This window comes from Scyliorhinus torazame, chromosome 2 (genome assembly GCF_047496885.1).
Source record: "Scyliorhinus torazame isolate Kashiwa2021f chromosome 2, sScyTor2.1, whole genome shotgun sequence".
Lineage (NCBI taxonomy): Eukaryota > Metazoa > Chordata > Chondrichthyes > Carcharhiniformes > Scyliorhinidae > Scyliorhinus > Scyliorhinus torazame.
The window spans coordinates 401215619-401243298 of NC_092708.1; the positions used below are offsets into that span (position 1 = coordinate 401215619).

At 50.2% G+C, this 27680-nt stretch overlaps 1 protein-coding gene across 4 annotated transcripts in view; it reads right to left on the reverse strand.

Annotated features, from left to right (window-relative positions):
* The window catches only part of syne3 (spectrin repeat containing, nuclear envelope family member 3), a 177367-nt gene extending 174312 nt beyond the window's left edge, over positions 1-3055 (reverse strand). For 3 of the 4 annotated variants that reach the window (XM_072494475.1, XM_072494474.1, XM_072494472.1), the window contains exon 1: positions 2965-3055. The gene's annotated coding sequence lies outside the window, so the exon portion shown is untranslated. Of the gene's footprint in view, positions 1-1691; positions 2005-2964 lie in introns of those variants that run through there. The other variant, XM_072494473.1, reaches the window with a different exon arrangement.
* Positions 3056-27680: the final 24625 nt, after the last annotated feature.

A 27680-nucleotide genomic window follows, 5' to 3' on the forward strand; every position in this document is an offset into this window, starting at 1 on the left:
CCCGCCCAGGCTCAAACTCCCACCCCCAGCCCAGGCTCGAACCCCCGCTCAGGCCCCAGGTTTGAACCCCCACCCAGGCCTCAGGTTTGAAACCCCACCCAGGCTCAAACCGCGCCCAGGCCCCAGGTTTGAACCCCAGCTCAGGCCCCAGGTTCGAACCCCAGCTCAGGCCCCAGGTTCGAACCCCCGCCCAGGCCCCAGGTTCGAACCCCTGCCCAGGCCCGAACCCCTGCTCAGGCCCCAGGTTTGAACCCCCACCCAGGCCTCAGGTTTGAAACCCCACCCAGGCTCAAACCGCGCCCAGGCCCCAGGTTTGAACCCCAGCTCAGGCCCCAGGTTCGAACCCCCGCTCAGGCCTCAGGCTCGTACCCCCGCCCAGGCCCCAGGCTCAAAACCCCGCCCAGGCACAAGGCTCGTACCCCACCCGGGCCCCAGGCTCGAACCCCCACCCAGGCCCCAGGTTCGAACCCCCACCCAGGCCCCAGGCTCGAAACCCCGCCCAGGCCCAGATTCAAAATTCCGCCCAGGCTCCAGGCCTGAACAGGACCACACACCAGGCTGGAACACCCGCCCAGGCCCCAAGCTCGAAACCCCGCCCAGGCCCAGATTCAAAATTCCGCCCAGGCTCCAGGCCTGAACAGGTACACACCAGGCTCGAACACCCGCCCAGGCCCCAGGCTCCAACACCCGCCCAGGCCCCAGGCTCCAACACCCGCCCAGGCCCCAGGCTCCAACACCCGCCCAGGCCCCAGGCTCCAACACCCGCCCAGGCCCCAGGCTCCAACACCCGCCCAGGCCCCAGGCTCCAACACCCGCCCAGGCCCCAGGCTCCAACACCCGTCCAGGCCCCAGGCTCCACACCCGTCCAGGCCCCAGGCTCCAACACCCGTCCAGGCCCCAGGCTCCAACACCCGTCCAGGCCCCAACACCCGTCCAGGCCCCAGGCTCCAACACCCGTCCAGGCCCCAGGCTCCAACACCCGTCCAGGCCCCAGGCTCCAACACCCGTCCAGGCCCCAGGCTCCAACACCCGCCCAGGCCCCAGGCTCCATCACCCGCCCAGGCCCCAGGCTCGAACACTCCAGCATTCAATACGATCATGGCTGCTCTTTGGCTTTAACACTACTTTCCCGTCTGTTTTCCATATCCCTCGATTTCCGACAGCAAACATCCATCTAACACAGCCTTAAATGCATTCAACGATGGAGTGTGCACACCCTTGAGGTGGAGAATTTACAAATGATTGGTTCCTTATCCTGAGAATGTGCCCCTCTTGTTTCAAATTAGCTGAGCAACAAAAACAATCTCTCTACATCCACGCCGTCAAGGCCTCTCAGAATTCTCTATGTTTCAATGAGATTGCATGTAATTCTTCTAAACTCCAGAGAATAATATTTTTCAATGTACCTCGGTACATGTGACAATAAATCTAAATCCAGAAAATATGGACCCAATTCCGTCAGCCTCTCATTATTGGATAATATTCATTATCATAGAATTTACAGTGCAGAAGGAGGCCATTCGGCCCATTGAGTCTGCACCGGCTCTTGGAAAGAGCACCCTACCCAAGGTCAACACCTCCACCCTATCCCCATAACCCAGTAACCCCACCCAACACTAAGGCCAATTGTGGTCACTAAGGGCAATTTATCACGGCCAATCCACCTAACCTGCACATGTTTGGATATGTACCTCATCCTCAGATCAATCTAGTGAAGCTTTGTTGTCCTGCCTCCAATGCAAGTATATCCTTTCTTCAACGTGGTGAATAAAGCTGCACATAGTACTTCTCATGCCATCTCACTGAAACCCCGTACAACCGCAGCAAGATTTCAGGGTCTACAGGTCCAGGCTCACGTCCTGACTCCCCAAAGTCCGTCAAAGGCACAAGAGTGAGATGGAAAGCCATTCAGTGGCCTGGATGAGTGCAGCTCCAACACAGCGGGAAGCACAGTAGCCTTGTGGATAGCACAATTGCTTCACAGCTCCAAGGTCCCAGGTTCGATTCCGGCTTGGGTCACTGTCTGTGCCCGTGTGTGCGTGGGTTTCCTCTGGTTTCCTCCCACAGTCCGAAGATGTGCAGGTTACGTGGATTGGCTGTGATAAATTGCCCTTAGTGACCACAATTGCCCTTAGTGTTGGGTGGGGTTACTGGGTTATGGGGATGGGGTGGAGGTGTTGACCTTGGGTAGGGTGCTCTTTCCAAGAGCCGGTGCAGACTCGATGGGCTGAATGGCCTCCTTCTGCACTGTAAATTCAATGATAATCTATAAACACTCCAGAAACTCAACACTATTCAGGACAAAGCAGCCCGCCTGGTTACACCCCAGCCATCTTCAGTATCCAACCGTCCATCACTGGTGAAAAGTGAGTGTAATATCATAGAGCATACAGTGCAGACCATTCGGCCCATCGAGCCTGCACCGACCCATTAAGCCCTCACTTCCACCCTATCCCCGTAACCCAGTCTAACCTTTCTGGACACTAAGGGCAATTTATCACGGCCAATCCACCTAACCTGCACATCTTTGGACTGTGGGAGGAAACCGGAGCACCCGGAGGAAACCCCAGGCAGACACGGGGAGGATGTGCAGACTCCGCACAGACAGTGACCCAAGCCGGAATCGAACCTGGGACCCTGGAGCTGTGAAGCCACAGTGCTAACCACTGTGCTACCGTGTGTCCCCCCCCCCGGGCCCCGGGCCCCGGGCCCCGGGCCCCGGGCCCCGGGCCCCGGGCCCCGGGCCCCGCGCACCCCCCCCCCCCCCCGGGCCCCGCGCTCTCTTCCCGCCTCCGGGAGGCCCCTCGGCCGCCCTGAGTGGAGACTGTCCCCGGGGTTCGGCGAAGCCCCGGCCTGTGGCCGCCCCCAGCAGCGAGCCCGGCTCCGCAGTCGCTCAGCCGGCCCCCGACAGTACGGCCGCCCCGGGCTGTGAACCCGCCGCTAGGCCGCAGCCTCGGCACTAACCTGACCGCGCAGCCCGGCCCCGATCCACCGCCGCCCGGCCCAGGCCCCGCCTCCCGCCCGGCCCAGGCCCCGCCTCCCACCCGGCCCAGGCCCCGCCTCTCGCCCGGCCGCCCGTTAGCGGAGGGGCGGGGCCTGAGGGGGGCGGGGCCTAGGGAGGAATAAAAGGAATGGGAGACCCGGAACCCCCCCCCCCCCACCCCCCCCTCCCCCTCCCCCTCCCCCTCCCCCTCCCCCTCCTCCTCCCCCACCCCCTCCTCCCACTCCCCCCAACCCCACCCCCTCCTCCCACTCCCCCACCCCACCCACACCCTCCCATCCCCCACACCCCACTCTACCCCCTCCCCACACCCAACACCCTCCCATCCCCCACTCCACCCACACCCCACCACCCCCACACCCCATCTGTACCCCGGGACTTCCAACAACCATTCCTGTCCCTGTTCTAACCATGTCTCCGTAATGCCCACAACATCGTGGTCCCAGGTACCAATCCACGCTCCAAGTTCACCTACCTTATTCCGGATGCTTCTTGCATTGAAGTAGACACACTTCAACCCACCTTTCTGTCTGCCGGTACACTCCTGCGACCGTGATACCCTCCTCAGTACCTCACTACTCTCGACACTGGCTTCTGGAACACAGCTCGTTTTCCCAGCCCCCTGGCAAATTAGTTTAAACCCCCCCCCCCCCCCCCCGAAGAGCCGTAGCAAATTTGCCTCCCAGGATATTGGTGCCCCTCTGGTTCAGGTGCAAACCGTCCTTTCTGTACAGATCCCACCTTCCCCAGAATGTGCTCAAATTATCCAAGTGACTGAAATCCTCCCTCCTACACCATCCCTGTAGCCATGTGTTTATCTGCGCTCTCTCCCTGTTCCTCACCTCACTAGCACGTGGCACCGACAACAAACCAGAGATGACAACATGGTTTGTCCTGGCTCTCAGCTTCCACCCTAGCTCCCTAAATTCCTGTTTTAAATCCCTGTCCCTTCTCTTACCTATGTCGTTGATACCGATGTGTACCACGACTTGTGACTGCTCCCCCTCCCTATTAAGGATTCTGAAAACACGGTCTGAGACGTCATGGACCCTGGCACGCGGGAGGCAACATACCATCCATTAGTCTCTTTCGCTGCCACAGAACCATCTATCTGTCCCTCTAACTATTGAGTCCCCAATAACTCCACCGTGGGCAGCACGGTAGCATGGTGGTTAGCACAATTGCTTCACAGCTCCAGGGTCCCAGGTTCGATTCCTGGGTTGGGTCACTGTCTGTGCGGAGTCTGCACGTTCTCCCTGTGTGTGCGTGGGTTTCCTCCGGGTGCTCCGGTTTCCTCCCACAGTCCAAAGATGTGCAGGTTAGGTGAATTGGCCATGCTAAATTGACCTTAGTGTTCAAAATTGCCCTTAGTGTTGGGTGGGGTTACTAGGTTATGGGGATAGGGTGGAGGTGTGGACCTTGGGTAGGGTGCTCTTTCCAAGAGCCGGTGCAGACTCGATGGGCCGAATGGCCTCTTCTGCACTGTATTTTTCTATGTAAATATATGTTAAACTATTGCTCTCCTGCTCTCCCGCCTTCCCTTCTGAGTCACAGGGATGGACTCAGTGCTGGAGATCCGTTCACCGTGGCTTACCCCTGGTAGGTTGTCCCCCTCAACAGTATCCAAAATGGTATACTTGTTACTGAGGGGAATGACCACAGAGGATCCCTGCACTGACTGCTTCCTCCCAGCCCCTCTCACCGTCACCCATCTACCTTGATTCTTCGGAGTAACTACATCCCTGAAGCTACTATCTATGACTACCTCTGCCTCCCGAATGATCCGAAGTTCCTCCAGCTCCAGTTCCCTAATGCGGATTCTGAGGAGCTGGAGATGGGTGCACTTCCCACTGGTGAAATCAGCAGGGACACTGACGTTGTCCCTCACCTCAAAAATTCTGCAGGAGGAATATTGCACTGCCTTCCCTGCCATCCCCTCTAGATAAAAAAAGAAAAAGAAAGAAAGAGCTTACCTGTTATTCACTCTACCCCTTAGGTTAATGGGGGTGGAAGGGTGGGGGACACTACAAGTGTAGTGTCTAGGGTTTAGAAACTGCCCAACTTAAATACAGGTAAAAATAAAACAATTAACCAACAACCACTGCACCCCACACGAGAACAGCAATCAGCTGTTATGGGCCTGCGCAAACAATTTAAACCTTTACTACTTACCCAGCAGTCACTCTGTCCTCACTCCGACTGGATTCAGCTGGAAACTCCCAACAGTAAGATTTTTTTTTAATTTACCCCCCTTCTCAGCAAGCACTCACTCAGCAACCACTGTGCCCCGCACGATAACACTTCAGGGAAAAAGAAAAACTACTTACCAGTCACCAACCAATCACTTATCTGCAGGCTGTGACGTCACGGTTAAACTTCTTTCTACTTCTACCTGCCCTCGAATCTACCTCTTGACCTTTACTCGGCTGGGATCCTTACAGTGATTGTCTTTTTTTTTTGGTTAGAGGAGGAGGTAGGGAGGGAAACACTGAAGAATTGTTTCGGGTTTAAATGTCCCTTGACAACAGCTCCTCCACAAACCACCTTCAAGATACAGTGACCACAATGCACTGATGCAAATTCTCCCCGCAACAGCCAATCAGCATCTCATCTCGACTGTCCTCTGCTGGATGCTTGCCTTCACTTGAAGGTGAGCAATGGATCACCTTCAAAGATAAAGTATTGCAAGCAATGTTAAGGTGTATTCCTTTTTCTAGGAAAGATAAGACAAATAAATCCAGAGCGCCCTGGATGAAGAGAGGGATAAAGGTGAAGATGAAAAGGAATAAGTGTGCATGTTGTAGATGTCAGGTAAAAAATACAATGGAGGACTTCCGGGTGCGGCGATGACCAGCTAAGTCGCACGTTTCGGCAGCTCCCGGTGGAACGGACTTTTGGGCTCTTAATAGGAGCCCCAACGGCAATTTTAACGGCTAAAAACACTGTGCGGTAAACCAGAAGGGAATCCCCCCTGGATACGGATGGCCGGATTGCGGTGGATCCCTTAGAGCAGCGGCAAGGAAGGCAAGCAAAAACCAAGATGGCGTCGGAAGGTGGTAGTTTAACATGGGGCCCTGAACAACAAGAGTTCTTGAAATGCTGTGTGGAAGAACTCAAAAAGGAAATGAAGAAGGAGCTGTTGGCCCCGATATTACAGGCGATCGACGGGCTAAAGGATGAGCAAAAGACCCAGGAGCGGGAGCTTCGGGTCGTGAAGGCAAAGGCTGCCGAGAATGAGGACAACATACAGGGCCTGGTGGTGAAGACGGAGATGCACGAGGCACACCATAAACGATGTGTGGAAAGACTGGAGGTGCTGGAGAACAACGCGAGGAGGAATAACTTAAGGATTCTTGGTCTTCCTGAAGGTGCGGTGGGAGCGGACGTCGGGGCATATGTGAGCACGATGCTGCACTCGTTCATGGGAGCGGAGGCCCCGGCGGGTCCGCTGGAGGTGGAGGGAGCATACCGAGTGATGGCGCGAGGACCGAGAGCAGGAGAAATTCCCAGAGCCATAGTGGTGAGATTCCTCCGTCTTAAGGATAGAGAGATGGTCCTTAGATGGGCAAAGAAAACTCGGAGCAGTAAGTGGGAGAACGCGGTGATCCGCGTATACCAAGACTGGAGTGCGGAGGTGGCGAGAAGGAGGGCGAGCTTTAATCGGGCCAAGGCGGTGCTTCACAAAAAGAAGATAAAATTCGGAATGCTGCAACCGGCAAGACTGTGGGTCACATACCAAGGGAGACACCACTACTTTGAGACGGCGGATGAGGCGTGGACTTTTATCGTGGAAGAAAAATTGGAATGAGCGGGTTATTAAAAAAGAACGTTTGAAACAAAGTGGTGGGGCGAGTATGGGGGGGCGAAGAGGGGGGTAAAAGAAGGGGGGAAAGAGGAGTTTTATGTTATTAATCCTGCGATGTGGTAACTTTTCTCTCTTCCACAGGTGGTGGTGGGGGGAGGAAAGGAGGTGGAGGAGATGGGGCGTTGGCCATTGGGGGCGGGGCCAAGGGGGAAGCGCGGGCTTGGTTCCCGCGCTATGATAATCACGGCGGGAATAGGGAAGCAGGAAGGAGGGGGCGTCGCACGGTGCGAGCCGAGGTCACGGGGGGAAGCCGAGGTCGGCCAGAGTTTGCTGACTTCTGGGAGCAACATGGGGGGTGTAACTATGCTAGTGGGGGATCTAGCGGGGGGGGGGGGGGGGGGGGTGGGAGGGGGGAGTTACTGGGTTGCTGCTGCTGGGGAGAGGGGGGAGCTGGTAGGGGGTGGGGTGGGCGGGGGGGGCACCGCCTGGGGGGGACACAGCTGCGTGGGAACTGGGTGAGGAGCTGGAAAAAGGGGATGGCTAATCGACAAGGGGGGGGGTAAAAAGCCCCCCAACCCGGCTGATCACGTGGAATGTGAGAGGGCTGAACGGGCCGATAAAGAGGGCACGGGTACTCGCACACCTTAAGAAACTTAAGGCAGACGTGGTGATGTTACAGGAGACGCACTTGAAACTGATAGACCAGGTTAGACTACGCAAAGGATGGGTCGGGCAGGTGTTTCATTCGGGGCTAGATGCGAAAAACAGGGGGGTGGCTATATTAGTGGGGAAGCGGGTAATGTTTGAGGCGAAGACTATAGTGGCGGATAGCGGGGGCAGATACGTGATGGTGAGTGGCAAACTACAGGGGGAGACGGTGGTTTTGGTAAACGTATATGCCCCGAACTGGGATGATGCCAATTTTATGAGGCGGATGCTAGGACGCATCCCGGACCTAGAGATGGGAAAGTTGGTAATGGGGGGAGATTTCAATACGGTGTTGGAACCAGGGCTGGACAGGTCGAGGTCCAGGACTGGAAGGAGGCCGGCAGCAGCCAAGGTGCTTAAAGATTTTATGGAGCAGATGGGAGGAGTAGACCCGTGGAGATTTAGCAGACCTAGGAGTAAGGAGTTTTCGTTTTTCTCCTATGTCCACAAAGTCTATTCGCGAATAGACTTTTTCGTTTTGGGAAGGGCGTTGATCCCGAAGGTGAGGGGAACGGAGTATACGGCTATAGCCATTTCGGATCACGCTCCACATTGGGTGGACTTGGAGATAGGGGAGGAAACAGAAGGTCGCCCACCCTGGAGAATGGACATGGGACTAATGGCAGATGAGGGGGTGTGTCTAAGGGTGAGGGGGTGCATTGAAAAGTACTTGGAACTCAATGATAATGGGGAGGTCCAGGTGGGAGTGGTCTGGGAGGCGCTGAAGGCAGTGGTTAGAGGGGAGCTGATATCAATAAGGGCACATAAAGGAAAGCAGGAGAGTAGGGAACGGGAGCGGTTGCTGCAAGAACTTCTGAGGGTGGACAGGCAATATGCGGAGGCACCGGAGGAGGGACTGTACAGGGATAGGCAAAGGTTACACGTAGAATTTGACTTGCTGACAACGGGTACTGCAGAGGCACAGTGGAGGAAGGCCCAGGGTGTACAGTACGAATATGGGGAGAAGGCGAGCAGGTTGCTGGCCCACCAATTGAGGAAAAGGGGAGCAGCGAGGGAAATAGGGGGAGTGAGGGATGAGGAAGGAGAGATGGAGCGGGGAGCGGAGAGAGTGAATGGAGTGTTCAAGGCATTTTATAAAAGATTATACGAAGCTCAACCCCCGGATGGGAGGGAGAGAATGATGGGCTTTCTGGACCGGCTGGAATTTCCTAAGGTGGAGGAGCAGGAGAGGGTGGGACCGGGAGCACAGATCGAAATAGAGGAAGTAGTGAAAGGAATTAGGAGCATGCAGGCGGGGAAGGCTCCGGGACCGGATGGATTTCCAGTTGAATTTTATAGGAAGTATGTGGACTTGCTCGCCCCGCTACTGATGAGGACCTTTAATGAGGCAAAGGAAAGGGGACAGCTGCCCCCGACTATGTCAGAGGCAACGATATCGCTTCTCCTAAAGAAGGAAAAGGACCCGCTGCAATGCGGGTCCTATAGACCTATTTCCCTCCTAAATGTAGACGCTAAGATTCTGGCCAAGGTAATGGCAATGAGGATAGAGGATTGTGTTCCGGGGGTGGTCCACGAGGACCAAACTGGGTTTGTGAAGGGGAGACAGCTGAATACGAATATACGGAGGCTGCTAGGGGTAATGATGATGCCCCCACCAGAGGGGGAAGCGGAGATAGTGGTGGCGATGGATGCCGAGAAAGCATTTGATAGAGTGGAGTGGGATTATTTGTGGGAGGTGCTGAGGAGATTTTGTTTTGGAGATGAGTATGTTAGATGGGTACAGCTGTTGTATAGGGCCCCGATGGCGAGTGTGGTCACGAATGGACGGGGATCTGCATACTTTCGACTCCATAGAGGGACAAGGCAGGGATACCCTCTGTCCCCATTATTGTTTGCACTGGCGATTGAGCCCCTGGCAATAGCATTGAGGGGTTCCAGGAAGTGGAGGGGAGTACTCAGAGGAGGAGAAGAACACCGGGTATCTCTGTATGCGGATGATTTGTTGTTATATGTAGCGGACCCGGCGGAGGGGATGCCAGAGATAATGCGGACACTTCGGGAGTTTGGAGAATTCTCAGGATATAAACTGAACATGGGGAAAAGTGAGTTGTTTGTGGTGCATCCAGGGGAGCAGAGCAGAGAAATAGAGGACTTACCGCTGAGGAAGGTAACGAGGGACTTTCGTTACTTGGGGATCCAGATAGCCAAGAATTGGAGTACATTGCATAGGTTAAATTTAACGCGGTTGGTGGAACAAATGGAGGAGGACTTCAAGAGATGGGACATGGTATCCCTGTCATTTGCAGGGAGGGTGCAGGCGGTTAAAATGGTAGTCCTCCCGAGATTCCTCTTTGTGTTTCAGTGCCTCCCGGTGGTGATCACGAAGGCTTTTTTCAAAAGGATTGAAAAGAGTATCATGAGTTTTGTGTGGGCCGGGAAGACCCCGAGAGTGAGGAAGGGATTTTTACAGCGTAGTAGGGATAGGGGGGGGCTGGCACTACCGAGCCTAAGTGAGTACTACTGGGCCGCCAATATCTCAATGGTGAGTAAGTGGATGGGAGAAGAGGAGGGAGCGGCGTGGAAGAGATTGGAGAGGGCGTCCTGTAGGGGGACTAGCCTACAAGCTATGGTGACGGCCCCATTGCCGTTCTCACCGAAGAAATACACCACAAGCCCGGTGGTGGTGGCTACGTTGAAAATTTGGGGACAGTAGAGACGGCATAGGGGAAAGACGGGAGCCTTGGTGGGGTCCCCGATAAGAAATAATCATAGGTTTGCCCCGGGGAGAATGGATGGGGGATTTGGAATATGGCAAAGAGCAGGAGTAACACAATTGAAAGATCTGTTTGTGGATGGGAAGTTTGCAAGTCTGGGAGCGCTGACAGAGAAATATGGGTTGCCCCAAGGGAATGTATTCCGGTATATGCAACTGAGGGCTTTTGCGAGGCAACAGGTGAGGGAATTCCCGCAGCTCCCGACGCAGGAGGTGCAGGTAAGAGTGATCTCAAAGACATGGGTGGGGGACGGTAAGGTGTCAGATATATATAGGGAAATGAGGGACGAGGGGGAGATTATGGTAGATGAGCTGAAAGGGAAATGGGAAGAAGAGCTGGGGGAGGAGATTGAGGAGGGGCTGTGGGCGGATGCCCTAAGTAGGGTAAACTCATCGTCCTCGTGTGCCAGGCTAAGCCTGATACAATTTAAGGTGTTACACAGGGCGCATATGACTGGAGCACGGCTCAGTAAATTTTTTGGGGTAGAGGATAGGTGTGCGAGATGCTCGAGAAGCCCAGCGAATCACACCCACATGTTCTGGTCATGTCCGGCACTACAGGGGTTTTGGGTGGGGGTGACAAAGGTGCTTTCGAAAGTAGTGGGGGTCCAGGTCAAACCAAGCTGGGGGTTGGCTATATTTGGGGTTGCAGAAGAGCCGGGAGTGCAGGAGGCGAGAGAGGCTGATGTTTTGGCCTTTGCGTCCCTAGTAGCCCGGCGCAGGATACTGTTGATGTGGAAGGAAGCCAAGCCCCCGGGGGTGGAGACCTGGATAAATGACATGGCAGGGTTTATAAAGCTGGAACGGATTAAGTTTGTCCTAAGGGGATCGGCTCAAGGGTTCACCAGGCGGTGGCAACCGTTCGTCGACTACCTCACAGAAAGATAGAGGGAATGGAAAAGAAGAAGGCAGCAGCAGCAGCCCAGGGGGTGGGGGGGAGGGGGGGGGGGTAGGAACCAGAAGGACTCTCAGGGTTGTTAATATATACTGTATAATATGTATAGGTTGTTGCTATAGATAATTGTATATTGGACTGTCAAATCATATTTTTGGAGAATGTTTATCTGAGACAAGGCAGTTGCCATTTAGAGTTAGTTTTCGTTTTTTGTTATATATTATTTATTTTTTGTTTATAAAACAGGCCATTGTTATTTATACTGTTATATTACTGTGTAAAGGATACACAATGTACTGTGATGGTTGGCCAAAAATTTTCAATAAAATATATATTTTTTAAAAATACAATGGAGAATCAACCTGAATCTAGGACCAGAGGGGAAGTGAAAAATAAATTTAAAAAGAAAGGAGAGAGCATGAAGCAATTAACATTAAAGTGTATCCCATGGTTTTCTATAAGCATATACACAATAAAGGAGTGGGTAAAAGAAAGAGTAGGGCCAATGTGAAATAAACAAGGGACTTGCACGCTGAGGTAGGAGAAATAGTGGAGGTATTGAACAAGTACTTTGCAGCTGTCTTGACAAAGAAAAAAGATGTTACCCATAGGCTGAAGTGAGAGAGCAGGTAACCGGTACACTCAAATAATTTACAATTAAGAAGGAGGAGGTATTGGAAAGGCTAGCTTTACTTTTAATAGTTAAGATACAAGAACTGGAAGAGATGAATCCAAGGATACTGAGTGAACTGAGTGGAAATTGCAGTGGCACTAGTGATAATCTTGCAGGCTTTCTTTGATACAGGGTTGGTGCCAGAGGAGTGGAGCATTGAGTAGGTTATACCATTCTTAAAACATGGATGCAAGGATAAAGCTGGCAACTACTGACAAGTCAGTTTCATTTAATTGGTGGGAAACGTCTGGAAACTATCATTTGGTACAAAATCAGTCGTCACTTGGACAAGTGCAGGATAATTAAGGAAAGCCAGCGTGGATTCATTAAGGTTAACTAACTTGCTGGAGAGTTTTTGAGGAGGTACCAGAGAAAGTTAATAAGGCAATGCTGTTGATGGAGTGTATATGGATTTTCAAAAGGCATTTCATATAGTGCCACACAACAGACTTGTGAGCAAAATTCTGGCTCATGGAATAAAAGGAAAAGCAGGCACTTCAATAAAAAATTAGCGCCTCTGCCGTTCTCGCTGGCTCGGTACTCCACAAGAAGTGGTTTGGTGGTTTACCAAAGAAGTGGAATCTCTTGTTAAGAGGAAGAAGGAGGCCTATGTGAAGATGAGGTGTGAAGTTTCAGTTGGGGCGATTGATAGTTACAAGGTAGCGAGGAAGGATCTAAAGAGAGAGCTAAGACGAGCAAGGAGGGGACATGAGAAGTATTTGGCAGGTAGGATCAAGGAAAACCCAAAAGCTTTCTATAGGTATGTCAGGAATAAAAGAATGACTAGGGTAAGAGTAGGGCCAGTCAAGGACAGGGGTGTGGAGTCTGAAGAGATAGGCGAGATACTAAATGAATATTTTTCATCAGTATTCACTCAGGAAAAAGATAATGTTGTGGAGGAGACTGCTGAGACCCAGGCTATTAGAATAGATGGCATTGAGGTACGTAGGGAAAAGGTGTTGGCAATTCTGGACAGGCTGAAAATAGATAAGTCCCCGGGGCCTGATGGGATTTATCCTAGGATTCTCTGGGAAGCCAGGGAAGAGATTGCTGGGCCTTTGGCTTTGATTTTTATGTCATCATTGGCTACAGGAATAGTGCCAGAGGACTGGAGGATAGCAAATGTGGTCCCTTTGTTCAAAAAGGGGAGTAGAGACAACCCCGGCAACTATAGACCGGTGAGCCTCACGTCTGTTGTGGGTAAAGTCTTGGAGGGGATTATAAGAGACAAGATTTATAATCATCTAGATAGGAATAATATGATCAGGGATAGTCAGCATGGCTTTGTGAAGGGTAGGTCATGCCTCACAAACCTTATCGAGTTCTTTGAGAAGGTGACTGAACAGGTAGATGAGGGTAGAGCAGTTGATGTGGTGTATATGGATTTCAGTAAAGCGTTTGATAAGGTTCCCCACGGTAGGCTATTGCAGAAAATACGGAGGCTGGGGATTGAGGGTGATTTAGAGATGTGGATCAGAAATTGGCTAGCTGAAAGAGGACAGAGGGTGGGGGTTGATGGGAAATGTTCAGAATGGAGTTCAGTTACAAGTGGCGTACCACAAGGATCTGTTCTGGGGCCGTTGCTGTTTGTCATTTTTATCAACGACCTAGAGGAGGGCGCAGAAGGGCGGGTGAGTAAATTTGCAGACGACACTAAAGTCGGTGGTGTTGTCGACAGTGCGGAAGGATGTAGCAGGTTACAGAGGGATTATAGATAAGCTGCAGAGCTGTGCTGAGAGGTGGCAAATGGAGTTTAATGTAGAGAAGTGTGAGGTGATTCACTTTGGAAGGAATAACGGGAATGCGGAATATTTGGCTAATGGTAAAGTTCTTGGAAGTGTGGATGAGCAGAGGGATCTCGGTGTCCATGTACATAGATCCCTGAAAGTTGCCACCCAGGTTGATAGGGTTGTGAAGAAGGCCTATGGAGTGTTGGCCTTTATTGGTAGAGGGATTGAGTTCCGGAGTCATGAGATCATGTTGCAGCTGTACAAAACTCTGGTACGGCCGCATTTGGAGTATTGCGTACAGTTCTGGTCACCGCATTATAGGAAGGACGTGGAAGCTTTGGCGCGGGTGCAGAGGAGATTTACCAGGATGTTGCCTGGTATGGAGGGAAAATCTTATGAGGAAAGGCTGATGGAATTGAGGTTGTTTTCGTTAGAGAGAAGAAGGTTAAGAGGAGACTTAATAGAGGCATACAAAATGATCAGGGGGTTGGATAGGGTGGACAGTGGGAGCCTTCTCCCGCGGATGGAAATGGCTAGTACGAGGGGACATAGCTTTAAACTGAGGGGTAATAGATATAGGACAGAGGTCAGAGGTAGGTTCTTTACGCAAAGAGCGGTGAGGCCGTGGAATGCCGTGCCTGCTAAAGTAGTGAACTCGCCAAAATTGAGGGCATTTAAACGTTTATTGGATAAGCATATGGATGATAATGGCATAGTGTAGGTTAGATGGCTTTTGTTTCGGTGCAACATTGTGGGCCGAAGGGCCTGTACTGCGCTGTATCGTTCTATGTTCTATGTAAGCCCAATGGTGGTGGCAGCCCTGAGGATGTGGGTGCAATGGAGGCAGCAGATGAGATTGGAGGGGGCGGCAGTGTGGCAACTGATTTGTGACAACCACCGGTTTGCCCCAGGAGGTCCTGGATGGGGGCTTTCGGAGATGGCAGTGGGCAGGAATTGAGAGATTTGGGGATCTCTTCATTCAGGAGGGTTTCCCGAGCCTGGAGGCTTTAGAGGAGGAGTTTGAATTGCCGGTGGGAACGGGTTTCGGTACCTGCAGGTACGGGATTTTGTTCGGAGGCAGGTACCTAGCTTTCCTCGCCTCCCCCTGAGGTGTCTACAGGATAAGGTGATGTCAAAAACGGGGATTGGGGAGGAGAGGGTCTCGGGGATATACAAGGAGTTGATTAGAGAGGTGAAGAGGAAGTGGGAAGAGGAGCTAGGAGGGGAGCTGGAAACTGGACTGTGGGAAAAGCCTTGAAAAGAGTAAATACATCCTCGTCCTGTGCTAGATTCAGCTTGATCCAGCTCAAGGTAGTCCACAGGGCCCAAATGTCGGCAGCCCTGATGAGCAGGTTCTTTGAGGAGGTGGAGGACAGATGTGGGTGGTGTGGGTGGTGTGGCGAACCATGTCCATATGCTTTGGGCATTTCCGAAATTGAGCGGATTCTGACAGGGATTCGCGGACGTTCATAGAATCATAGAAGTTTACAGCATGGAAACAGGCCCTTCGGCCCAACCAGTCCATGCCGCCCAGTTTTTACCATTAAGCTAGTCCCAGTTGCCCGCACTTGGCCCATAACCCTCTATACCCATCTTACCCATGTAACTATCTAAATGCTTTTTAAAAGACACAATTGTACCCGCCTCTACTACTACCTCTGGCAGCCCATTCCAGACACTCACTACCCTCTGAGTGAAGAAATTGCCCCTCTGGGCCCTTCTGAATCTCTCCCCTCTCACCTTAAACCTATGCCCTCTAGTTTTAGACTCCCCTACCTTTGGGAAAAGATGTTGACTATCTACCTTATCTATGCCCCTCATTATTTTATAGACCTCTATAAGATCACCCCTAAGCCTCCTACGCTCAAGGGAAAAAAGTCCCAGTCTATCCAGCCTCTCCTTATAACTCAAACCATCAAATCCCGGCAACATCGTAGTAAATCTTTTCTGCACTCTTTCCAGTTTAATAATATCCTTTCTATAATAGGGTGACCAGAACTGCACACAGTATTCCAAGTGTGGCCGTACCAATGTCTTGTACAACTTCAACAAGACGTCCCAACTCCTGTATTCAATGTTCTGACCAATGAAACCAAGCATGCCGAATGCCTTCTTCACCACCCTGTCCACCTGCGACTCCACCTTCAAGGAGCTATGAACCTGTACTCCTAGATCTCATTGTTCTATAACTCTCCCCAACGCCATACCATTAACTGAGTAGGTCCTGGCCTGATTCGATCTGCCAAAATGCATCACCTCACATTTATCTAAATTAAACTCCATCTGCCATTCGTCGGCCCACTGGCCTAATTGATCAAGATCCCGTTGCAATCCTAGATAACCTTCTTCACTATCCACTGTGCCACCAATCTTGGTGTCATCTGCAAACTTACTAACCATGCCTCCTAAATTCTCATCCAAATCATTAATATAAATCACAAATAACAGTGGACCCAGCACCGATCCCTGAGGCACACCACTGGTCACAGGCCTCCAGTTTGAAAAACAACCCTCTACAACCACCCTCTGCCTTCTGTCGTCCAGCCAATTTTGAATCCAATTGGCAACCTCACCCTGGATCCCGTGAGCTTTAACCTTCTGCAACAACCTACCATGCGGTACCTTGTCAAAGGCTTTGCTAAAGTCCATGTAGACAACGTCTACTGCACTGCCCTCATCTACCTTCTTGGTCACCCCCTCAAAAAACTCAATCAAATTTGTGAGACATGATTTTCCACGCACAAAGCCATGCTGACTGCCCCGAATCAGTCCTTGCCTCTCTAAATGCTTGTAGATCCTGTCTCTCAGAATACCTTCTAGCAACTTACCTACTACAGACGTTAGGCTCACCGGTCTGTAGTTCCCAGGCTTTTCCCTGCTGCCCTTCTTAAACAAGGGCACAACATTCGCCACTCTCCAACCTTCAGGCACCTCACCTGTGGCTGCCGATGATTCAAATATCTCTGTTAGGGGACCCGCAATTTCCTCCCTAGCCTCCCACAACATCCTGGGATACATTTCATCAGGTCCCGGGGATTTATCTACCTTGATGCGCTTTAAGACTTCCAGCACCTCCTCCTCTGGAATATGCACACTTCTCAAGACATCACTATTTATTTCCCTTAGTTTCCTAACATCCATGCCTTTCTCCACCGTGAATACCAATGAGAAATATTCATTCAGGATCTCACCCAACTCTTGTGGCTCTGCACAGAGATGTCCTTGTTGATCCTTAAGAGGCCCTACTCTGTCCCTAGTTACTCTTTTTCCCTTTATGTATCTGTAGAAGCTCTTTGGATTCTCCTTTGCATTATTTGCCAAAGCAATTTCATGCTTTTTGCCCTCCTGATTTCCCTCTTAACTCTATTTCGACAATCTCTATACTCTTCAAGGGATCCACTTGATCCCAGTTGTTTATGTACATCATAAACGCATGCATACACACATTTCCGAATTACGAGGATTGATCAGAACTGCTTGAACACTTATGGTTTTTCTGTTCCCAATTGGATTTCTAATTCAAATTTTTGGGTTCCCCCAGAGTGGTTAAGCCACTTCTAGATCGGGTCCCGGCAGAGTCACCAGTCATATGTTGCAAACTTTTGGTTGGTTCAATTGGCTCTGTTTTATAACCTTTGCTCTAGAGTCGCCAGGTATCTTTATGATACCGCCACAAGGTTCAAGTTCAAGTAATGATCAATAACTCAATATACCAATTAGTAAGATTCAAATCAAAGCACATTTATTATACACAGTAAATCGCTACTCATGCATAAATTCTACTTTCTAGGCTATTTCTACAACTAACAGGCCTATACTTAGCTTCGGACTGGCCACCAGGTCAGGGGAACAAATGGCCTTTCGTTCGGGTTCTGAGTCTGCGGGATTCAAAAGTTGGTATGGACTGGTAGCTAGGAGCGCCTATCCCGTAGCGAGCATTGACATGAGACTTACATTCTTGGAGGCAGCTGGACAGGTCACTCTCAGGGGTTGCTTCGCATTGCTGAGTGACCCTGTCAAGAAGGACGATTTGAATTTGGGGGCTTTCCTTTATAGTCCCCAGGGGCTTCCCGCCTTTCGGGGCGGACCCCGTACCTGGTTTCAAGTGATTGGACTTCGTTCAGTGATGCTACTCCCCCACTGCTTTTACAACTCCTCAATCTCTCCTGAAGCATCTATATCCTCCAATGTTCAGCTGCCAAACCTGCCCTTCCTTTAACCACGTTTCTGTGATAGCCACAATATCATAGTTCCAAGTACTAATAATGCTCTAAGTTCATCTGCCCTACATGCTACACTTCATAGATCATAGAATTTACAGTGCAAAAGGAGGACATTCGGCCCATCGCGTCTGCATCAGCCCTTGGAAAGAGCACCCTACCTAAGCCCACATCTCCCACCCTATCCCCGAAATGTAGTAACCCCACCTAACCTTTTGGACACTAAGGGCAATTTAGCATGGGCAATCCACCTAGCCTGCACATCTTTGGACTGTGGGAGGAAACCGGAGCACCCGGAGGAAACCCACGCAGACACGGGGAGAACGTGCAGACTCCGCACAGACAGTGACCCAAGCCGGGAATCGAACCTGGGATCCTGGAGCTGTGAAGCAACTGTGGACTTCTGGCATTGAAACAAATACACTTCAGACCATTGTGTTTGAGCAGACAGGGAGTTCTCTATTTACCCTTCTTATTTTTGTTCTCTATTTACCCTTCAGTTATTACACCTTCTGAGCTAACGCTCTGGTTCCCACCCCGCTCTGCTAGTTTAAATCTTCCCAAGTGACTCTAGCAAACCTCCCAGCCAGGATATCGGTGCCCCTCCAGTTTAGATGCAACCTGCTCTTCTTGTACAGGTCACACCTGCCCCGGAAGAGATCCCAATGGTCCAGAAATCTGAAACCCTCCCTCCTACACCACCAGTTTAGCCACGTGTTCAGTTGCACTATCCTCCTATTCCTAACCTCACTGACACATGGCACAGGGAGTAATCCTGAGATTACAACCCTAGAGGTCCTGCTTTTTAGCTTACTGCCTAACTCCCTGAATTCCTTCTGCAGGATCTCATCACTCTGCCTGCCTATGTCATTAGTACCAATGGTCCCACGACCTCTGGTTGTTCACCCTCCTCCTTCAGAAAGTCCTGTGTTCGTTCAGAAACATCCTTGACCCTGGCTCCAGGGAGGCAACATACCATCCTGGAGTATTTTTCACGTCCACAGAAGCGCCTATCTGTGCCCCTTACTATTGAATCCCCTATAACTATAGCTCTCCTGCACTTTGTCCTCCCTTGCTGAGCAACAGAGCTAGTTGTGCCACTGTTCTGGCTGCTGTTGTTTTTCTCTGATAGGCTATCCCCCCCCCAACAGTATACAGTAAATGGTATACGTGTTAGAGAGGGAGACAACCACAGGGGATTCCTGCACTGACTACCTGCCCCTTCTAGCGGTCACCCATCTGTCTGCCTGCACCTTGGGTGTGACCACATCTCTATAACTCCTATCTATGATGCTTTCCGCCACCTGCATGCTCCTAAGTGCATCCAACCACTGCTCCAACTGAACCACGCGGTCCGTGAGGAGCTGCCATTGGTTACACTTTGTGGAATCTATGATATACTGTTTCTTAGCAAGGGACATGAGCTCGTATGAAATCCATAATATCCTGGAGAAACAAAGGACATAAGTTGGAATGGAATCCATAATAAACTAGTTCTTAGTGAATGACCTAGGTCTGTGGAAACAGAATGATGGAAGTAGCCGTAACAAGGGTGCGCTTTTCTGTAAACTACCCTAACCTCCAAGTCAGGAGGGTGTCATGATATTCAAACACACACATCATGATAGACACACCAACAGACAAATCAGAACACACAACACCACAACCAATCACAGAAAGATATAAAAGCACAAACACGACACCTGGTGGTCAGTATTAGCTGGAGAGGAGGACCAGGACAGACCTGCTACACGACACACTCAGGGAGACAGCACGTGCAGAGTATCCAGAACGAACTGTATATAAGAGTTAAAATAAAATAGAGTTGTACCACATACAACGGTGTTGGCTCATCTGTGCACCAGAGAACCCAACACACATGGTACAGGAGTGGATCGATACCTGCCGGCATACCTCAGTGTACACAGACAACCAGCAGTGCCCAGGCAAAATGATAGAGCTCCCGGTTCTGCAGCCGCTCCAGTGCCACGGCGATCTCCGCGAAAACTGGCGGCGATTCCGGCAAGTGTTCGAATTGTTCCTGGTGGCAGCTGAACTCCAAGACCTGGATGATAATGAAAAAATTGAATTTCTCCTCACCATCGCCGGTGCAAAGGCAAGAGAAATATTCACAAGGTTCAGGTTCTTCAGGAGGCAGCAAAGGTACGATTACCAGGCAGTCCTGGACAAATTCTCCAAGTACTGTGAAGAAAACGCAATCCAATCGGCAAGTAAAGGTAAGAAAAGCAGCAGTACTCACCTCGTGGCCAGGATCCCGGAGCCCGAATTCCCAGAGGCCGAAATCCCGGGCCTGAGAGAGGGCTGGGTCGAGGTCGGCGGCCCGGCGGATAAAGGTATCACGCTAGCACAGTTGCGCGAGCAGTGCGCAGAACCGGAAGTTTCGTTTGCGCATGCGCGAGATGCTGCGCATGCGCAGTCAAGAAAACGGCCATCGGTAAAGGAACAGCGATCTGAGCATGCGCAGTCGCTTCCTACGTGCTACATACCGAGCGTCAGGATGTCAGAGGCCCCAGACTGCACCAATTTAAAGGGGAAACGTCCCAAATCCAATTTAAAAGGGAAACGTCCCAAATCAAAAAAACAAAAATCTGTTAAAGCTGTAAAACAACCTTCCCTCACCTGGAATGACAGCACATTGCCGCAAATTGACCCAGGAGATGAATTTGACCTCCGAAGAACCCTCCGACAAGCAGTTACCTACGCACAAGCCGATGATTCCGACCTCGAATACTTTGATGACGATCTTTACAGTGTTTCCGGACCTCGCGAGCCCAATGATAGCTCCGTGGTCCTATACGACTATGACTCGGACGAACCTTTCGTGTTGCACATTGGCGGCCCCCACATTGAATCCGACGCAGATGCGGATTCATTTTTCGGATTTGAGGATCTTCAACCCAGCAGATATGACGTTCCAACTTATCAGTACCGGATGATGCTGCAGCCTGACATTAACAGACAGGGAGCGGTGCAAGCACACGGAGAGCGCCCTGCTGCCACACAGAGCGTGGTCCACGTCCCGCTCAACGTTCCCGACTCTATGAAAGAAGACATGCAAGACTCCAGAGCGCAGTCCTCCCATGAACCAGAAGTGACTCCAGAGTCACAAGCCTCCACAGCAAGCTCGTGGACAGACTCCACAATTGCAGAAACGCAAGACTCCAGAGCGCAGTCCTTGCACGAACAAGAAGTGACTCCAGTGTCACAAGCCACCACAGAGAGCTCGTGGACAGCCTCCACGATAGAAGCAACGCAAGACTCCAATGTGCGGTCCTTGCAGGAACAAGACCATGAGGGTCTAGCAACCTCTCCTGACCAACCAGCGGCAGACGATGCAAGTCTGCCATGCTCACGTGAACAGCAAGAAGGCTATAACAGCCTACCATGCTCCACTACACAGCAGCATGGCCATGACGGTCTCTCTTGCTACAATGAAGGGCACAGCGCTGAAGACTGTTCCAGCCCAACTGAAGACAAGCCAAAGGAGTCGCCTCTTCCAAGCCCGAAGAAAAAAGGTTTATGCGCTGACCTTCAGGATCATTATAGCCGAACAGAGATTAATAATGCTGCACGGTCACAGAAGGATGCTGAGGATTTGCTAAAGAAATTAATTGAATGTTTAACTTGCAAGGAGCAGACTGAGAATTGCCAGTGTTTTAGTACGGATCGAAAAAATGGACAAGACATTGATCCTCAGGTAATGGAAATAACACAACCTGAATCATATCTACAGCAGGGACAAATGTCTCCCTTCAACACAACGCCACAAAGTCCCAACTTCGGAGACCAGCAGTTAGTCAGTAATGACTCTTCAAACCTTGAGGGGAACATTAATTGCATTGAACCTATACACACTCCACTGATAAATGAGCAGAACATTGGAGCAAGAATCCTGAGGACACCGACATCGAGTAGCCAGATAACGAATTTAAAACTCGCAGCAGTTTCAAGTGAACCATGTGTGCTTTCCACTAATGGTGAAGATGCAGATAAGGTCGACCCAATTATCCATTGTACCACACTAACCCCAGTGATTAAGCAGTTATGTATGGGGAGTATAATGTGGGCAATTGAGAACAGTAAAAGAGAGACTGTGACCATGCCAGTCCCAGCAAAATCAGACCCAGGGACCATGAAGGCATGTACATTAGACAAAGATACATATGAGGTACCTGAGAAGAAAAGTGAAACGGAATGTTCTTTGGAAAATAGTACAATGTCGATAGAAACATTGGATCCTATATTCGAGACCATACATATGGGAGAATTTGGGGGTAATAAACAAGGTTCTGCAATGTCTGGGGGAAGATTTAAAATTCCAAAGAAGAAAAGCCCAAATGAAGGACAACGGCAAGACAATGACAGTCCACCGACATGGTGTGCACCACCAGATGAAAACTCTGACAATTTACCCAACCCTAGTGAACAGCAAGCTGCTAATAAGGATCTATCCACGGGATGTGAGACGAGTGACAACAGCATCCCACTTCCCATGCAAAAGGTGCAAGGTGACAGACCTCGCCTAGTGCGTACCGAGGCACTCGACGTCACGGTGGGACCACTGACGACTGCGGTGGTGGCGCACCGCTTCCACCCTCGATGGCTCGAGCCTCTCCACTGGTTGGTGCATTCCTGCATGTTCCGACTCCAGAAGTGCAGCTTCAGGGAATCTCGGCTGCCTCCAGTGAACCTGTTGGGACTCCGGACGGGGAGCATCGACGGAAGGCAGACCGGACTCCAGATGGGGAGCAGCCAAGCGCCGACTCTGATTCGCGCACGCCAGACCTTGCTCCGGACGGGCGGTGTCGCGGCCTCGGTGATGGCACGCTCAGGGTGACGGCGGATGCCACGGCGACAGGGAATGGATCGCGTGGCAGTCCCACTGGGTCGGCAATGGCGACCAGCACCGGCGGTCCAAGACGGACACACCAATTCGCGCCATCGCCAGACGTTGATGCGAGCAACAATTCTCTCTCCAAGAACATAGAACATAGAAAATACAGCACAGAACAGGCCCTTCGGCCCACAATGTTGTGCCGAACCTTTGTCCTAGATTAATCATAGATTATCATTGAATTTACAGTGCAGAAGGAGGCCATTCGGCCCTTTGAGTCTGCACCGGCTCTTGGAAAGAGCACCCTACCCAAACTCAACACCTCCACCCAACACCAAGGGCAATTTGGACATTAAGGGCAATTTATCATTGGCCAATTCACCTAACCCGCACATCTTTGGACTGTGGGAGGAAACCGGAGCACCCGGAGGAAACCCACGCAGACACGGGGAGGACGTGCAGACTCCGCACAGACAATGACCCAATCCGGAATCGAACCTGGGACCATGGAGCTGTGAAGCAATTGTGCTATGCACAATGCTACCGTGCTGCCCTTAAGAACAAATTAATCTACACTATATCATTTTACCGTAATCCATGTACCTATCCAATAGCTGCTTGAAGGTCCCTAATGTTTCCGACTCAACTACTCCCACAGGCAGTGCATTCCATGCCCCCACTACTCTCTGGGTAAAGAACCTACCTCTGATATCCCTCCTATATCTTCCACCTTTCACCTTAAATTTATGTCCCCTTGTAATGGTGTGTTCCACCTGGGGAAAAAGTCTCTGACTGTCTACTCTATCTATTCCCCTGATCATCTTATAAACCTCTATCAAGTCGCCCCTCATCCTTCTCCGCTCTAATGAGAAAAGGCCTAGCACCCTCAACCTTTCCTCGTAAGACCTACTCTCCATTCCAGGCAACATCCTGGTAAATCTTCTTTGCACCTTTTCCAGAGCTTCCACATCCTTCCTAAAATGAGGCGACCAGAACTGTACACAGTACTCCAAATGTGGCCTTACCAAAGTTTTGTACAGCTGCATCATCACCTCACGGCTCTTAAATTCAATCCCTCTGTTAATGAACGCGAGCACACCATAGGCCTTCTTCACAGCTCTATCCACTTGAGTGGCAACTTTCAAAGATGTATGAACATAGACCCCAAGATCTCTCTGCTCCTCCACATTGCCAAGAACTCTACCGTTAACCCTGTATTCCGCATTCATATTTGTCCTTCCAAAATGGACAACCTCACACTTTTCAGGGTTAAACTCCATCTGCCACTTCTCAGCCCAGCTCTGCATCCTATCTATGTCTCTTTGCAGCCGACAACAGCCCTCCTTACTATCCACAACTCCACCAATCTTTGTATCGTCTGCAAATTTACTGACCCACCCTTCAACTCCCTCATCCAAGTCATTAATGAAAATCACAAACAGCAGAGGACCCAGAACTGATCCCTGCGGTACACCACTGGTAACTGGGATCCAGGCTGAATATTTGCCATCCACCACCACTCTCTGACTTCTATCGGTTAGCCAGTTTGTTATCCAACTGGCCAAATTTCCCACTATCCCATGCCTCCTTACTTTCTGCATAAGCCTACCATGGGGAACTTTATCAAATGCCTTACTAAAATCCATGTACACTACATCCACTGCTTTACCTTCATCCACATACTTGGTCACCTCCTCAAAGAATTCAATAAGATTTGTTAGGCATGCTTCGACATGCTTCGACGTTTCTCTGCGGAGTCCCCCTTCCGGCACAGCAGGTGGCCGGAACCAGCGTGCACGGTCTCGGCCAACTTCCACATCTGGTACAGTCATCGCCTTGCATGATATTAGTGATGTTGCTTCTTCGATGGCAACGACCCATCGGCTACAAGATGCCGTCCACCACAAACATAAAAAGAAAAAAGACTCCACCTTGTTCCTGGCATGCAGGGCGGATGGATTGATGCGTAGGCGCAATCAGCGAGCTTTGCGCCGCCTTCCACGCTCGCAACTGAACCGTACGCACACGCCGGATCCTCCACTGGTTCCCAAGGATGACTTTGTGGAGATGCCACGGATCATGCCCCTTCCATCGCCACCAGAACCAAACCACAGCCAAGGCAACACTAACAAAGATGTTGAATGTTATATTTGCACGAATGAAAAACCAAGCACTGCACGAAGTACAACAAATGGAAAAGTAGAGACTTCGGCAGCAGCATCACCTCCAACAGTCCAAGGTGAACCAGTGTGAACCCAAATCTCCACAGCTGAACCGGCTTGAGGACCAGCCTATTCTTGAGGCGGTCACCCATTAGACTGGACTTATAACGCTGTTCATACGTTCAAAAAGTCAAACACTTCTGTATTATAACCTGTTGTTGTTTATCGTTCCAGATATCGTCTGACCGGACCACTGTTCAAGTTGTTTTTTTTCTCGCATTCATGTTTTGTTATGGTACAACCTTGTTAGTGTGACGCACCCGACATCGCCCCATGTAAATAGTTACGTCGTATACACCCAAATCTCCACAGCTGAACCGGCTTGAGGACCAGCCTATTCTTGAGGCGGTCACCCATTAGACTGGACTTATAACGCTGTTCATACGTTCAAAAAGTCAAACACTTCTGTATTATAACCTGTTGTTGTTTATCGTTCCAGATATCGTCTGACCGGACCACTGTTCAAGTTGTTTTTTTTCTCGCATTCATGTTTTGTTATGGTACAACCTTGTTAGTGTGACGCACCCGACATCGCCCCATGTAAATAGTTACGTCGTATACACACGCTGTACACAACACACACACACACTCTTAGATGCACTCACGACACGATTATATTTATAACCACGTAGGCACATATCTTTGTAAAAAGGGGGATGTCATGATATTCAAACACACACATCATGATAGACACACCAACAGACAAATCAGAACACACAACACCACAGGGGGACAGCACGTGTAGAGTATCCAGAACGAACTGTATATAAGAGTTAAAATAAAATAGAGTTGTACCACATACAACTGTGTTGGCTCATCTGTGCACCAGAGAACCCAACACCACAGAGGGGAGATCAGTATGCAAAAGAAGGATTAAAAGTGCAAGTGTTTCTGTTGATCCATTTGCCCTGTTTTCTATTGGCTAGAATTACTGTCCTTTCATTGATCTAAGATGAAAGTTTAACTGTGATATTATTGGCGTATGTGGCAATCAATTAAAGGCTTAAAATATATCTGTTAATTCTATTGGCTCACCGGTCTGTAGTTCCCAGGCTTTTCCCTGCTGCCCTTCTTAAACAAGGGCACAACATTCGCCACTCTCCAATCTTCAGGCACCTCACCTGTGGCTGCCAATGATTCAAATATCTCTGTTAGGGGACCCGCAATTTCCTCCCTAGCCTCCCACAACATCCTGGGATACATTTCATCAGGTCCCGGGGATTTATCTACCTTGATGCGCTTTAAGACTTCCAGCACCTCCTCCTCTGGAATATGCACACTTCTCAAGACATCACTATTTATTTCCCTTAGTTTCCTAACAGCCATGCCTTTCTCCACCGTGAATACCGATGAGAAATATTCATTCAGGATCTCACCCAACTCTTGTGGCTCTGCACATAGATGTCCTTGTTGATCCTTAAGAGGCCCTACTCTGTCCCTAGTTACTCTTTTCCCCTTTATGTATCTGTAGAATCTCTTTGGATTCTCCCTTGCATTATTTGCCAAAGCAATTTCATGTCCCCTTTTTGCCCTCCTGATTTCCCTCTTAACTCTATTTCGACAATCTCTATACTCTTCAAGGGATCCACTTGATCCCAGTTGCCTATGTACGTCATATGCCTCCTTCTTCTTTTTGACCAGAGTCTCAATATCTCGAGTCATCCAGGGTTCCCTATTTCTACCAGCCTTGCCCTTCACTCTAAAGGGAATGTGCTTACCCTGCACCCTGGTTAACACATTTTTAAAAGCCTCCCATTTACCAGCCGTCCCTTTGCCTGCCAACAGTCTCCCCCAATCTACCTCTGCAAGTTCCTGTCTGATACCATCAAAATTGGCCTTGCCCCAATTAAGAATTTTAACTCTTGGGCCAGACCTATCATTCTCCATAGCTATCTTAAAACTAATGGAGTTATGGTCACTTGTCCCAAAGTGATCCCTCACTAGCACTTCTGTCACTTGCCCTTCCTTATTTCCCAAGACGAGGTCAAGTTTTGCCCCCTCTCTAGTCGGTCCATCCACATATGTTATGTCAGAAGTCCTGGAAGGGAGGGTGACTCCAAGTCCAGAATTAGCAATATTTGGGGTATCGGATGACCCGGGGGCCAGGGCGAGGAGGGAGGCCGATATCCTAGCCTTCTCCTTCCTGGTGGTCCAGAGCCGGATTTTGCTGGGATGGAGGGACTCGGAGCCCCTGAAGGTAAGAGTGTGGGTCAGCGATATGGCAGGGTTTCTCAATCTGGAAAACATCAAGTTCGCCTTGAGAGAATCAATTCAGGTGTTCGCCCAGAGGTGGCAATCGTTCATTTATTTCTTCAAGGAAAATTGAACGTCATCAGTAAGGGGTGGGGGGGAAGGGGGGAGGAAAACAGGAGGCATGGAAATGTTAGATAAGGACAGGGAACTTAGTATACGGGTAATTAAGGAATAGGGCGGCGGTGGTAGAGGACGATGTTTCCTGTTTATTGTTCGTTTAGGTGTTTTGCATGTGTCGGCCCGCACGGTTGTTTAAGAAATGTTAATGTGTTTAACTGTGAAAATTACAAATGCTTCAATAAAATATTTTCTAAAAAAAAAAGGTAAGAAATTAGCGAAGTGACAGGAAACAGAGAGTGGTGATAAATGGTTGTTTTTCAGGTTGGAGGAGGGTTTGTAGTGCCGTTCCCCAGGGTTCAGTGTTGGGAACGTTGCTCTTCCTGATTTATATAAATGACCCAGACTCTGGTGTTCAGAGCATGATTTGAAAATTAACAGATGATATGAATGTCATGATATTCAAACATACATCATAACACATACATAATGATAGACAGACCAACGGACCAATTAGCACACATAAC